This window comes from Tympanuchus pallidicinctus, unplaced genomic scaffold, assembly GCF_026119805.1.
Source record: "Tympanuchus pallidicinctus isolate F22 unplaced genomic scaffold, pur_lepc_1.0 scaffold22, whole genome shotgun sequence".
Classification (NCBI taxonomy): domain Eukaryota; kingdom Metazoa; phylum Chordata; class Aves; order Galliformes; family Phasianidae; genus Tympanuchus; species Tympanuchus pallidicinctus.
The window spans coordinates 31,381,516-31,397,877 of NW_026294739.1; the positions used below are offsets into that span (position 1 = coordinate 31,381,516).

General features: G+C 36.6%; 1 long non-coding RNA gene across 1 annotated transcript in view; it reads right to left on the reverse strand.

The window, feature by feature from the left end:
* Positions 1-3,834: 3,834 nt before the first annotated feature.
* The window catches only part of LOC128082504 (uncharacterized), a 55,609-nt gene continuing 43,081 nt past the window's right edge, over positions 3,835-16,362 (reverse strand). The window contains exon 3 of the long non-coding RNA XR_008207699.1: positions 3,835-3,942. This is a non-coding gene — a long non-coding RNA (uncharacterized LOC128082504). The remainder of the gene's footprint in view (positions 3,943-16,362) is intronic.

The window sequence follows — 16,362 nt, forward strand, 5'->3', positions numbered from 1 at the left end:
CAATGAAACAAGAACGTACCTGACATTTTCTACAAATATTCGTATTCTGCATCTGTTTTCATACAATATTTCACTCCTAATTTGGGTAACAGTTTGGCTTAATTGTGCAAAATTATCAGCAGGCCATCTTTTGCTTGAAATCGTTTTCCTCTCTCTGCCATCATTTTTACAGGCAGCTCAGCAGATAATTTTATGCTACTGCAGTCACACAAGGCAGATTCTAATATTGATCTGAATTTTTCAGTTGAATATGATTTGCATTCTTAGCCTGATCTATTTTTCTTTCTTCCCATAGAACATGATTTACATTCTTATGTCTGGCTGCCTCATTTTAAAGCCATCTTGAAGAAGTCTTTTTCTAATCATCCTTCTAAATTCATATGGGAATAACTCCTCGTACCAGTGCTTAGGAGAGGAAAATCTCAAATAAACTGATGCTATTCTTGCAGACTATAATGACTGGAAACTGTATTTGTTGATGGAAATTAGAGACTTTTTTATAGCTTACTAATAATCTAGCTTTGGGACAGCTAATTACTAGGGATTGTCATGTCTGAATACTGAGGAAATGCATTCAATCTTCTGGCTAGTCTAAACAGGGAAAAAAAGCAAAATCACCCAAAGACCTCCCTTATGCTCTACCAGTCTACTGCAGGAAAACTTGTTTTGCATAAAGCAAAGGAGATACATTTTCCTCAGGCTAAACACACATGGGTCATGGAAAATGAATTTCCCTGTAACCATGATCTATTCCTACTTGGCCTTTCCTATTCACCCTATAAATGTCAGAGGGATACTCATTCACACGTGTGGAGGTGGCCTCATCCCAGTGGCTTCTCTTTCATGAGACACAGAATTGCATCATTCAGCTAGACACAAATTATTACAAGCTATTATCAAAACAAAGTGAGAAATAATAAAAATCAAAGTCTTTCATTCTCATTAATTTTGCCCAAGTTTATAAGTACACGTGGGACAAGAACTGAGGCTGTTGTAACCCCAATGTAACATTCAACTTTTAAAAGGTTCTTATTTGGCTGAGGTATCCTCAAATCCAGAGTGTTTGCCTCTTTTCTTGCAGAACATGCCCTCCACCACAAAATGTAGCATTTGCATTTTGAAGGTATTTTTTAATAAGAGGGAAATAAACAGGGGCATTTACGGGTCAGTTATTAATGCCATGAAAAAAGTATCACACAATGCATTTTGTTCAGAATTCAGTCAATCACTAGAATTAACTACCTGATCTTACACAACATTGCAATCTAAAAATTAAACATTTGATCTAAATTGCATTTACCTGAGCCATAATTAATCAGGCTTCAAAATTTATTAAGCCTTGTATTTGCCCAAACAGAGCTGAAGCCCAAAGCTAATAGCTCAGTCACCTTACACTTCATATACAGTAGTTTAAGAAATATTTATAAAAAAAAAACTTCAGAGACTGATTCAGATCTTTGGTGTGCCAAAAAAACCCTCCAGAAGGACTAAACTGGAGGTGCCTATTTCTTCACTGACTGAATACTGAAGGGAGGACAACGAGGTTCCTCACCTACACAGTTAGAAGAGATGAATCTTTGCCTGAGCATCCTCAGTTCTTTGCCAAACTGGGCTTTTTAATCTGTAACATACTTTACATCACTACTTCATTAATGCTCACATCAATATGCTCAGAGATTGCTGGAAAGTCCTCAGTGTCATAGTATGTACACACTGAATGTACGTTGAATGGAGTACACCTTTTTCTTGGCAAAGGGGGTAAGAAAAAAGATGTGGAAGAATTTTGGCTAAAATTACATTATATAATCCTACGGACTGTTTCATATATGATTTTTTAAATTACTGTAGTTCTGATTATTAATATATTTCTTTCTTGCTGTTATGCTTTTAGACCCACATTTTTGCTTACCAGTCTTAGTACTTCCAAAGCACACAAATTTTTTTAATCTTATGAGACATTTGCTTTCCTCATTATTTTAAAGTGTTAAATAATTATTCTGTTCTTCTGGCTACCATCACACAAGTAATGGGCTGATTTTCTGCAAAGGTCAGTCCTTTGAACTGCGTGGTACAATCATGGGAATAGAAATGAGGTACATCAGCTATCCTGACTTCTCAGTCTCAAGAAATAGCATATTTCAGAAAATTTTTTCAAAATGTTGATTAGATTAGCAGAGATTTAATCTTCAACAATACTGATTGCTACTCCGTGCTCCTTCCCTATACTCTGTACTACTGCTTTAGTACCTTTAACATTCAGCACCCTTCTTTGCCCAATACCACTACCAAATAATCTATTCTTTCTTATGTACTATATTTTGTCAATGAAAATATTACAGAATAGGGCAGAACAGGAACCTAAACATGTGCTGTTAAAAATATCAACAGTCCTATCATAAACAGGTAGGCATTGGGACTGATTTGTTATGAATAGCATCAAAAATTACATTTTTATTTGTATGAGTATCACGTAAATATTTGTTCTTTGGCACTGGGGTGAAAATTTCTCTATTAACACCGTTTATTATTTATTTCAGTTTCCTTAAGCATCTTTGGAAAATGCAGGTATTGGAAAATGCAGGTATTGGAAAATGCAGGTATTTTTTACAGTTAATCTCTTTTGTTTATGAGTAAATTCACGTGTCACTTCACGCATAGTATTTATTTTGTATATCCGTTTAAAGAGATATAAAAAGAAAGATGCCAAGTCCAGAGGCTACTTACTTTAATGTGGCAATGTAAATCCACAGTTTGTATTGCGTGCACTGGTTTGTTTGTACAGACAGAAAGGTACAGACTCTAAGATTTTTAATTCATGCAACTGACAGTCTCAAGCATCAAAGAGATGATTAATTAATTAATTGTTATTATTAATTAAAATATCATGTCTTGAAACCATCACTAACACCAGGGCAACAAATTTCACTGAGATAACAAGTGCATGAGGGAAAAACATAACCCTGTTCAAGAACATAATGTGCAGACAGTTTCCAGACAGCTCTTAATTTTATACAATGCATGGATGGTATACTTACAGATAGCAGACTGAGTGTAAGGCCCTAACAGCTAAACAGTCAAGATTCTGAAAAGATTTTTGAGTGCTCAAAAGCCTAGTGCAGTTCACACTATTGGCTCAATCTTCAGTGCAGCCTTTCCTGCATTCATTACTCTCACAATGAGTCAAACAGAAAGAAACAGAAGAAAAGTTGTACCTCTGTACAAGCATGAAAACCTTTTCTACTTGTGTGAGCAAGGAGATTTGGAGAAATGTGAAATAATGTGCAGAAGGTGGTCAGTGAAAAGTAACTTTTGCAGTACAACAGTGGCAACTGTGTGCAAATATCTATGTATTATACAGTGTGACTCTGTGAGCAGCCCCAGGGCAGAACAGAAACTGTCAGTTGAAAGACTGAATCATAATCTTAAGGCAAATACGTAACCGCTGTTAATATTGGGATATCTCACAAGTACACCAGAAGAAAAGGGATTTGACATGAGAAGGGAGGTGTGAGAGACAAGGCGTATGGTTATCTGTAAGATATGCAGTGATAACCTTGTTTTTGCAAAAAGAGAGAAGACAGAAGAGTTAGGAACTACTTGATTAGAAGACATTCAACAATCTTTGAAGTAGGAAAGAAAAAGCTATCTAGAAGATGCCTTCCATATGAAAAATAAAGTTGGTTTGACACATGCAGTGGTAAAGATAAGGAATCTTAATTTGGAAAAAGCTATGAACACTGGATATATTTCCTGAAAACTGTCTGCTCCAGCACTAATATTGTTCTTGTGAGGGACACAGTCACAACTATCACAACTTCAAAGACTGACCTACTATTTGGCTTGCTCCTCTGTTAGCCTCTCAGTGTAGAGCTTGCTTCTTTGAACATATTAGTCCCAGTGCAACTTGTTTCGATTCCTCAATTTTTTCTATCTGTCCAGAGCCTAAAATGAAAGGACATTCATTAGACAAGAACATCAGTTTAACTCATAGTCTGGTACATGAGGGCAAGTAAGGACTGCCTATGGGCTAACGTGGTCAAAGACAAAAGGAACACTTCGCTTCTGATCTGAAGAAGATTTTCTGAAACTCAGAGAGATTGAAAGGAGATGGGGGGGAGCTTATAGCTGCACTGCAATATTATATCAGTGAATGCCTTAAAAAATACACAACACAAGAGGCTGTGCAATGAAATGTTAAAACATCCTCCAAACAAGCTCCACAATCATGAATACAGAGCAACAGAGAATGTCATATTTAGACTTATTCAAGTTCTCTGAGTCACAAATTAGCACTTTTAAGAGCTTATCTTTTTCCCAATTGACTTTAATCAAGTGTTTCAGAAGCTGGAAAATGTTTTAAGTGAATAGAGCTCTTAAGCAGAGAGCCTAGGGAACAGAATAGCAGCTATTTTGTACTCTCTTTCAATGTTTTTGATTTTTTTCTTTGTTCTTGCATTTTTATGGTTTTTAACAGGAGTGAAGAACAGCTGTAGGTTTCACAAATGAAAGAGAGGTGCAGGCAGAAAGAGACCCCTAGGGGGAAAAGTTCAAGAAAAAATTCAAAATAATTTTCTTGACAGTGCCAAGCTGATGATCCTTTAAGTGTTCAATTTGCTATGATCTCCAGCACACTTCATGTAGACAAGAGACTGATACTCTCTAAATGACAGCATCCCAGTTTTCTAATATACTCTTTAAATAATACTTTAGAAGAAAAGAAAAAAAAAATAGAGAAAGAAAAATGAAAACACTTTAAAATGCAGGTCTTCAAAGGGTTTCAGCCAAATGAATTCAGGTGGCCCAGCTAACTTTTAATGTAAATGGCTCTACAGAATTTGAAGAAAGTCCTTCACGAACTAAACATACATTGGCTATAAGTGTATGGAAATATAGCAGCCAAATATCTTTTCCATATTCTGTCTCTTCCCCAAAAGCCCCCCCAAAACATAACCTTCATCTTAAGGTTACACCTACATTCAATTTTTGCTACTTGAGCAACACCACGGAGGAATCCTAAAACTAAGGAACAGTGAAAAAAATCATTATTACAAAATAACTGTGTCTTCTAAAACCTTATCTGCAAAATGACATTTGAAAAGTTTCTCCAAAAATATAACTCATTTCATTAATCTGAGGAAATAAAATTAGGAACCAGAGCTGACAAGACTAATGACAACACAGTTCAGCACAGTCCCAGTGCCCAATGGAGATTAGATTATCAGAGCGCCAACAGTGAATTGAGAAATGTCTTTTGAAGTCCTTATGATTTAACAATTAATAGGAGGATTTGTTTGATAGCTAGATGCAGCCAGATAAAAAGGACATTCGGTTCCAATTACCCATTATTTTGACTGTAACAGATTAACAGCATACTTTGAAGCATTTTATATCCAAACCTGCATAATTGGAAGTGGAAAAATCCAATTCACCATCTTCACTACATTTAAAAAAGAATACTGAGTAATCTTTTAATAACAAATGTGCAACTATTCATGACTTTGAACAGAAAGGATGAAAGATACGAGTCCAACCTGGGAACCAGTGATGATCATTTTCTTCTATCAATTTTAATACTTACACAATATTTTTATGATGGATTGCAAATATTTTATATTGCTCACACTGGTATATATTGAAGCAGTTGGTAAATGTTCACACCACTGAAGTGACTGAGAAATATCTTTCTTCTTTGTGAGAGCTATTTTTTATTAATTGGGGCTCCTGATCCTAACCCTGTTAATTGTTAACAGCAAAAGGATCAAGAGATCTGGGACTGTGTCTGATCTGAGTTACAAGCACTGAATATGGTCTGAATATTTCATTATAAGACTTAATTTTGTGCTGGGAAACAATATTACTTTTTCTTATCTGTACTTCCCATTGCATGCTTAATGCTTCTCTCTCACCTGTCTCAAAGTCTGCTTCAAATACACTCTAATTTGTTTTCAGAAACTTTTCTGTTTCAGAAAAATTAGAATAGTTTGGATATTCCTATTGCATATTTGTCTAAAAATGCCATTTTGAGATTAGAATTAAAATTGTTAAAAGCTATAGAGCTTGCAATATATAATATAATAGATACATTGGAACAATATAATCAGACCAGTGAAAGCCAATTCTCCCCAGCCCTCAACTGAAGCTGCACTTTTTTCTCCCACAGACAGACTTTGAAAATTACTTTTGAGAATGACTGTGCCTTCAAGCAGAAAGAAAAAAGTCTGTGCATTTGTAGTGGATAGTTTTTCATAATTATTCTGCTTACCTGGTATTACCAAGTGGCAAGCAGTGGTGGATCTGGAGTAATAAACACAAGATTTTCAACTTTGGGAATTGGTTCCCATTGATTAAATACATTTTTAATTGCCTTAGTATTTGTTCTCTTGGTAATGATGGTTTTTTGAGCCAGACACAATAGCTATACATTTGCTTTGAAAGATAAAAGTTGGCTTTTTTATATAAGTTTGTTTGCCTCAGGTTTGAAGCCTTATAGAAAACATCAAATATACCAACACTTGACAATAAAATCAGGAGAAGTGGCAGCTTTGAATATTTATTCTGAAACAGTCAGAAGGGTTTTTTGATGCCTACCTCAATTATTTCTCACTGCATTTTACTCATAGGAATGGTTCTTTGCTTTACACATGCAATGAAAACTCCCCAAAGATATTTTAAATGAATAATTCAAACAATAACTGACAATATAATTGTTTACATTTTTTCAAGTTGGCATATTCACTTTATTCCTTCAACTTGTAAACCAAGTTATCACTATCTATGATATTTATAGAAGTTGAATAAATAAACTAAACTTGGTAAAGATGTCTTGTCATTTTTTCATTATTATTATTTTTTCGCTGTATTTGCTTATCTTTTCCAATTATTTTAGTTCATTGAGAACCTCTGATAGCACTTGCCTACCACCTTTGGAGGGATTTCAGCTATATTAAAAAAATACATAAACATTGGCAATTAAATTGCCTTATCAATGTTTTGCAGCTTATTAAGTTGTTCTATTGTAAAGGAAGATTAATGTCTTTAGACGAAATAGGAAAACACATAAGCAGGAGTCCATGAGTTAAAGCTGTGATATCATGTACAAACCCAACCTCTGAATGAATTCTTAAGGAGAGAGAACTAAATTAAACTGTGCATGTATAGAAGTGAAATGAAATAACATGCTGAACAAACAAGAATGAATATACTAACATGGAGCTAGAAGATCTTCATATGTGCTAAAGATTTGCTTTGGGAATGAACTAAGTTTTAATAAACCCTCAAAAGCAGGTCAGCCAAAAAGCTACAAAGACATGACAAACTCACTAAGGATGAAAATCTGCTTGGGGTGAAACAAAAGCATAAAGGCAGATATAAGAACAAAATAAACAGCAACGGAGCAGCTATGAAGATAGCAAATGGAGACCACGACACGGAATTATGGCCTACAACGACAGAAGGACTTTGAAGTTATGAACATGGCAGCATCAGCAGAAGCAGCAGCTCATATAAAAAAGGAAATATGGATGGAAGTGTGTTCATGTTAGCAAAAGCAGCCTCCCCTTTCATCCTTATTTCCCTCTATAGTATTAACAGCCAAGCTCCAAATTCCTTTCAGACTACTCCCGAGCTGAAGATGCAGCATACAGCTCCCACAAAGTACTTTCACAAAGTCCACGACTGGTGCCATTTCTGACACAACGTCTTCAATTACATTTAGAGTGTGTAACTACACTAGCTTCCCCAGAGCCATGCCAATGTAACACCAGAGTTGAGAAACAGACCGGGTAGATCTGTAGTATTGCACATGAGGAAATACAAGTATCTAATGCAAAGATGTGAAGTTATGAATCAATATTATTCAGAATATAAAATCAGATTCAAGTTTAACCATGGCAATCACTAAGTGAAAATCTGAATTAGATAAATATCTATGAAAGAGGCTTTTGACAATGGTTTTTAACTCAACATCAACAGCAGTGTTACTTGCCTATGCTTCTGAAAGCACTTTTTCTAACCAAAAGCTTCAGCTTAAAAAAGCAGAGCCTAAAAAACCCAAGTAGTTAACTGGTGGTAGACAAAGTCACGCATCATGGCTGAGAAGAACTTGAATTAATAGTTAAGTTTCAGCAAATCAATTATTAAATTTTAGAGGTAAGAAAACCACCACAAAATTCTCCTGGGATCAATGTCACTTTCTCAGTTTTCAGCCAGTTATGTTTAAAAATATTTTGTTCAGAACTCAGACATCTGCTTTCCTATGTGTTTATTTTGCAGGTTTTGTGGTAGAGGGATTGGCAAAGGATGAGGTCTCTTGTGTAAAATTCTTCGCTGCCTCTCTCTTTTTTGCTTGTAATTTATTAACTTATTTAACTGATTGAGAAAGACATTTTAAAAATTTGCTCATATCTTGCCATAATTCAAACTAAAACTAAGGACATGCTTAAGTATTTAATGGAACAAAAGCAACAGTCACTCTTCACTTGTTTGTTCACTGTAGACTTAAACCAAACTGAGTTCATCTCTTCTTAAAAAAAATATACACAAAAGTTTGTTACCCCAATTAGGGAGCTGGAAGCACACAATGAGGCAAGACAAAATATCAGCCACAAAATATAGATTTTTTTTTTTTCATTGCAGCAACCTACTCAAGCAAAAGGACACACAAGCAAAGGGTGGCCATCGTTTATAGTGCCACTGGATTCTGGGAAAAGCTTTATAACATCTTGAGTTCAGAGAGAATGTAAGTTCAAAGGGTAGAAGGTTGCCTGAATTGATCTCTAACAACTAACACAGGAAAGGAGGAATGTACTGGAAAAAGGAAGAAGTCAAAACAAATCTAAATCAGGGGGATTTATATGCTGGTAGCAAACTAAGCTGCCATAAAACCTTGCCTAGTAAAGGTATTAATATAAATGCATATAGCTCTGCTGGGGAGGAACATGTTCCTCTCTTAAAAGCAAAGAACTTCACAGCATTTATGTGTTCTGCTGCCCTCATAAATGATGCTTTGCAGCATTGATTCTGTCAACACTGTTCCTAATCCTGACATTTTCTGACATTTCCCATTTTGTAAAATAAGAAGAGTTAAAATTTTTTAGCTTTGACCTTGGCATAATGAACAGATGGATCACAGCAAAGAAAAGGAGATAGCATGATCATATTCGTTCCAATCCTTCCTTTTGGTGCTATCACAACTGCAGATTATAGTTTTTACCAGAGATGCCTGGAAAAAATGTATATTCTTTACTATAGCATGGCATGAGAAGGGGTGTGGGATAGGGGAAACACATAAAAATATTTCATCTCATACTGCAATAAAAGTTCAAATGAAAAATAATTCAGGAAAAGTTTCCAGACAAAAATATATTACAGGACAAGCAACTGGGTGGTTTGGGGTTGTCGTCGTTTTTCTAGCTTGCCCAATTTATCTACATCCATCCATTCTAAATGAATATCAAATTCACGATTCATAGAGTTTCCTTTGGCGTTATGAATAAAGCAGGTTGTTTTTCTGTCTCCCGAACAGGCGAGAGCTTGGCACTTGGAATACTTAGAACTTGCTTCCTGCTAAGCAAAAGTCTCTACTGATGTGTCTCATCTGATGCGTCAGATCAGCAATCAGAGTGGGGCAGGGCATGTCACCAGAGTGCTTACGCAGATAACACTGCTCACCAAAAATTCATAATCCAGTTTGGAAGAATTTGGAATAAAATGCTGAGGTACTGAAATGCATATAGCATATAGTACTTAGAAGTGTCTACTCTCTGTGATTCAGGGGCAAGTCACACCTAAGGACAGACAAATGACAGACAAAAAGCTACTTGTTTCTCCCTTACAAGTAAAAGCACACTCTAAAATACAAAAACTTCATAGGAAACCATAAAATCTGCAGATGTGATACAGACATGTTTCCACCTTCTATTAATTAGGAGATATGTCCTTGCTGTATTGCAAGACCTATGAAAAGTCAGATGAACTTTGGTTAACATCACCATTTCATGTAATAATCTATTGACTATACATACCTATTTTTTAAGCAATTTCAACAGTAGAATGCATAAGAAATAAGAAATTCGTAATTTACTTGTAATACAGTTTCTTCATCATATTACAACACATTCTCCTGCTGTTCTGCATTTCTCTCCTCCTTGAAAAATCACCTAAGATGGGTCTTTTATACCGAAATTTAAGCTTCTATCATTTTAGCATACATCATACTGCCTTCACACATTGTGCAGATTGAAAACAATGACGGCCAACACCCTGACAGAGCAAATAGGCAGCCAGATAGTCTGTCTCCAACCATTCAGGATTAACAGAAGATCAGGAAACTAAATTCTGATGAGCATCATTTCTAACAGTGTAACAAGCAGTCAGTAACTGGCAGCATCGCTTAGACTTCCAAAACATCAGGAGCCATAGCAATGGACAACGAGATAACATCCTGTAGAACATGTATGATGTCTGGTAGACTATCTTACACATATATTGGTCATGAGCCATGCTTCATCAGAGTAAGTAGAGAAAGATTTCACAGGGATGTCACTAGACTCATAGTTCACCTATGAACTAGGCCAGGTGAACTTCTGTGGCCAAGTTTCATGCATAGCAATTCTCAGTGAGTTTCTACAGGAAAGGAAAATGGAATGCTGAAGGAAAAAGACCAGAAGAACCTCTGATAGCGTGGGGAAGAAAAAAAGCTAAGCAAGCAGCAAATGGAAAAAATAAAATAAAGTAAAATAAAATAAAAATGAGGAGATATTACAGGCTGAAAGGTAGGAACAGGCAGGAGAGAGTATAGACAGAGAACTAATGTAACCGAGATGTAACTGGGAACGAGATAGCTGAAATGGCTTAAAAACTCTTACTGCCATTTTAGCCTTTCAAGTTTTTCCCTGGGTTTCTTCCATACAAAACACCTAATTTTGAAAGATTTGATCTTGTCTTGATAACGCAGACCTTCTTTCTTTGCTTCCATGTAAAATTACTGGCTCCCTTCAAGTAATTTTAGGTAGGTCAGTGTTCACAGAGTCCACAAGTGCAAACAAAAATCCCTGCACTCATCCAGCTTGAGTCAGGATTTCTCTCTCAGTCCCTGTGACACGCTCTTTTCAAATAGAAGCGTTGGCAGGAACCTGCGTGCACAGAGCTGGCGGGTGGCAAAGGATCTGAACTGTTGAAAGCCATCTGCATTATAGGTAACACCTTCCAGAGCAAATTCCACAAAAATGATCATAACCTTTTGACAAAAAAAAAATCCAGGCTGAGCTTATCTCCAAGTTCCTTTCATGAATGAATCTATGGAATTGAAAAACTGAAACAGGGCAAGCATCTTAGAGCCATGTGGCCATTCTCCCACCTCTTCAGAGGAGCACAAGGACAAGTCTGCAAAAAGGCTGACAGTGCTGGTTTCAACGCTGCTTACCATCAGCATGATCCATATTGACAGTTCTAACTTAGATCTACCACTTTGTCCTCCGAAGACGGACAAACGCTTAAATAAATCTTCTTTTCCTGTGATCTGTGTTAGCACTTCATTTCCTCCAAAACAAGTGAAGAATTTACCCTGATTTAACAGGCATCTGGGAGAAATGGGAGTAACATGAGATCTCCAGGACTGACCCAGAATAGCTTGTAGCAAATGTCTTGGATCAGTAGTTTAAACTGCATTCAGAACAAAGATAGATTTTTTCCATGATGCATAATAGTTGCTCTGCATTTCAGTCAAGACTTATTGGAGTTAGAGAAAATGACCCAGACTGGACCTTTTGTGTGTCAAATAGGGCTGCTTTCCCACACTATACAGGTCTCACACTTCTTTCCAGTTGCTTGATGACAACCAAAAAGGGAAACTTGAGGAAGAGAATTCAAGATAGATATGTCCACCTGCATTTTCTCAGCAATTTTGGAGAGGAAAACCATTCTTCAGAATCATCATATTCCATTCGTAAAATCGTAGTACCCAGTGCAACAAAAATTCCTGAGAACTACCTCCTAAAAGATTCTGTGTCCCACAAAGGAAGAGAGAAATACATGACTACATCATGAAGAAGAGAACCACATTGTGTTGTAAACACCCATGTCAGTAGGAAAAGGCTGTTTGCTTATTTTTATTTTCCCTCTAAAATTGCAACTATCGTGTAAACTCTTCAGTAAAAAGATCAGAGCTAGTCACTAAAGTGCTAGTCAGAAATGCCAGGCACTGCAGAAATCAGAATTTTAATTTGAGTTTTGAACAGAATGAAGCCTTAACATAGCTCTCAATCTATTTAAATACGGAAAAAAAAAAATTAGTAGAATGAATAAAAGAAAATAACACAGCTGGCAACTATTTAAAAAGGAAGAGCCAGACTGAGTTTTTGTAGGTTCAAACAGGGATGTTCAGAAATAAGTTCTTATAAACTATGCAAAATCAGATGTTGTATAAATAAACAACTGCATATCTACTTATCTACCAGACCAACGCTTTGACAATAATTAATCATAATGATGGTTTCTGCAAGGAAACTCAAAAATACTTAACTCCAAAAGAGCCTACAAATGTTTGGTTAAGTTCTAATATGTATATACATATTTATACACATGCATTTGAGAGCAATTTAGTGCAAAGTCCTTTCAGAAGCATCTCTTCTTTCAGTGTAATATTTATCTTCAGAAGATTATTTTGTAGTGTCTGGGAAGACTAAATCAGGCAAAGGAAATTTCCTGCTACTAAATACAGGCTTTGTTTTTAATTTGTAATAGTTTTTGGACTCCAGCATCATAATAGCTTCTCAAAGAATATAGACTCACAGCCTCGCCCTCACACAGGGCTGACTTGCAGCAGCTGTCCAACATATGTTTCTCGGTTCTCAAGTAGTTTATTTTACCATCAGAGCATTACCAAAAGTAGTTTTTCCACTCTGCAGGCAAAAGACTTAAGTGGGTCAGGATCAGCATATTAACCCAAGCTCCTTAGCATCATGCACACTAACAGTTCTACCTCCCTGAAGAAATGTATTCTTTTTTTGTACGAAATTCCAGTATTGTTCAGCAGAATTTATCTGGCAGAAATGACGCATCTAATTTTTTAAAAAGGAGAAAGAAGAAGCAAGAAGGTAAAATGAAGGCATACTAAACGCAAGATGTACGTAAGCCCCTGTTGCAAACCCAATCCAATGCCCAATTCAGAAGTACAGAGCCTCTCTGTTCCTGGCATAGGAACTTGTCGGTCCCTGGTCTGTGTGCTGCCCACCAGTCCAGGACTGCCTCAGAAGAGAGCCTTCAGGGAGCTGCTTTCCTTTAGTTTCCTGCAGATGTAACTCATCTCCTTTTTAACAAAGCAGAGGAACACTGTTTAGCAACTTTAAAACCAAGCTGGAGGTTTATTCAGTCATCCATTCCATTTAATGTGTAGTTGCTTTTTAAGAAACAAACAGTTAATATTTTGAATTCCACACTGAGTGTATTTATTCTTGCCAACGTTTTCTAAACCAATGCAACAGGTAGAATTTTTCAAGCTATCACAGCTTTAAAAGCCCAGGTTCCTGTTTTAGACTCTCTTTCCTACAATATTGAGTCTAATCATTTCCAGTACCACTGAACAACTTAATAGGCTGCAAAAACTTGATAAGACAATGTAATTGCCAGCTTTTATGTATATCCTTAAAATAGCTATGTTCCTCATAGAGGTTGCACAGGATATAAGTGTTAGCAGAAACAATTAAAGAACTGAAACAATAGAAGCAGATTAGAGAATAATAGCATGCTAAAACTATGCTAAATTCCAAACAAAACGTTCTGATTCCTTGCCATGCACAAGCAATGATTTTAGATACTGAAACAAATTACTCAAAACTAAAAATTTTGGTTCACTATGAATAATGAAGATAATATTTACTGAAGCTACAAGAAAAATAGGTATAAAAAATCCTGTATCAGTTCAGGTAACTGAAGCTCCTGAAATGAAGCCCTGAACTTTATCTTAAACATTTCAGGTATTCAAGCCGGTGGAAAAATAGTCGTTTACTTGCTCTAAGTAGTGGTGTTTGACACACAACCATTTAGAATGTATAATCTAAGTATGAGAAGTTATTCCCATTCTTGGTGTTAATGTTTTGCTCGTAACAAGACTCTTCCTGCTTGTGTTAAAGCCCACGCCTTCAAAATCTGGTACCATGATTCTGCCACAGTTGATGGGAAGCACAGTTTCAAGAATATTAGATGTAGCCTCAATGAAAATCAATGAAAATAGGTAGCACTCTCATACCTATTTTACACCAGTAATACTACTTGAATAACGATTAGGGCTCACTTGTCTACGCCCTATGGAAGACAGTCTCCATTCTTACCAAAAGTAAAAAATTGGCTCCCTTAAATAATAATAGAGCTATGAAAACACAAATAGGATTCAAGAACAGTTTTTCCTCTAGTCTTGACTTCTATCAATATCTTACATTTTCTTCTGTGTGTCTCTTGATCACACTTTAATATATGCTTTTTAACAGTGTTGACAGGAAGCAATATAGGTTAACTGTTCTATTATGCATCACATTATAAAGACAGCAAGGTTTTTCAGGTGAAAAAAAAAGGGTAAAATAAAAGAGTTTGTAGTAAAGTGATTTGGAAGACACTAAATTCATCTTACATCCCAATCAATCTGCAAATGAAAAGATACTTGACTCAAGATGTCAGGAAAGTCAGACAGGTATCTGATCAACTCAATGAAAATCCTTTAACAAACTCAAGCTATGATGAATACTGTAACCTTACTTGAAGAAATGGCATGCCTTATACTCACAGGGATGGTAATAGATAGGAATTTTGATGTCTGAATACCTGATCAAGGCATTTCTTTGTTTCATGAAAGGTATCACTATATTAAGTGTTTAATCAAACAGCACTGTTCCATTAAAAGATGAGACCTCTGAAATAATGATCCCCATGCTAGGAAATTTCTAGAATTCATGATGAGAAGAATCCTGAATATCTGACTCGTGCAGTAAATCTGCATAAGGAGAAAAATGATCATATTAGGAGGAGATTGCCTACAAATACTTCTGCTGATTTCCTGCAACACCATTTATGATGTTGGGATAATCAGTGTGAAATGTTATGCATGTAAGTGCACTGAAGACAAGGCAGATGGAACTGCTTTACACTTCTATCTTTGCTCACCTCATAGTCCAGTTCTACTTTAGATGTTTCTAGTACATTTGATAATCAGATCCTTCATTACCTTATGCTTCCAACTGCTACATTACAGAAGGCAATTGGGTAGTCTGATAAATTAAGGATGTTTAGATCTTATTTCAATCACATCCAGAAGCTGCAAACCAGCTGCTGCTTAGAAATCAGGCTGCACTCAAAGCAGTGCTCAGCTTTATGTTAGCTTTTTCTCTCAAGTTAAGGTACCAATGAAATCTATTAAAAAGCACAAGGAAAGCCAACAGACTAGCAGCCTGTCTGTCTCAAATCCCAGATGGGCTTTCCTGTACATGCTTTGCTCTAAGATCTTGCAGTTACTAATGGCACTGAATCTCAAGCAGTTCAACTTAAAGCTGTCCCAGGTTGCTTTAGGTAGCATCTCCTGAAACTATGCAACAGGAAGCTCCACCATTTATCACTCTGAATAACATTTGTCCCCCTGTGGGAGGGGAAAGCTGGTCCCAAGCTTCCAGGGATGTGTGCAGGTGCTGCCCACAGCACTGTGTGAGTTCTGGGGCTGTCTCCTGTGTGGGAGCCCAGCACACAGCCAGGGCCAGCAAAATCCCACCACAGACATGGTTTCCTCTGCTCTGGTGTCAGTGTAGCTGTGTTTTGTCCTGGCACAGCAGGCATTCAGTTTGCATGCTGCAATTCTGCTTTTAGCTGGAAGCTGTGCAAGAAACTGTATGCAAAGCAAAAAGAGAAAATGCAGGGCAGTGAGAAAGGTATGATGGTAAAAGATGAGGGCATTCTTTCTCACTAGAAATGAGTATGTATCACCTCATATTAAACACATATGCTGAAACAATTTATTTGGGAACTAACCCTCACTGACAGCTCATGGATTTTAGTGGAAAATGCTCACTGATGCCAGGACAGAGTTATGCCTTAGTGATGTTGAGCAATATGGTCAAAAGACCAATGAGAATAATGCTCTGACTAATGTCGATCCCTTGGCTTAACTTACTCTGGAAATCAGGTGAAGAGGGTATTCCTGGGAAGTACCACATTCATTCAATATTAGGAAGTCCTGGAATCACTGTATGATGCAAGAACACCAGCACCTGCTGTGCTTTTCCTGAAAACTTGTCATCTGCCACATGGAAAAAAGAGACAGACAGAGGGAGGGGAGGTGTTGAGTCCTAGTGTGGGTAGTTGTGTTGCTGACATTTAGCAACA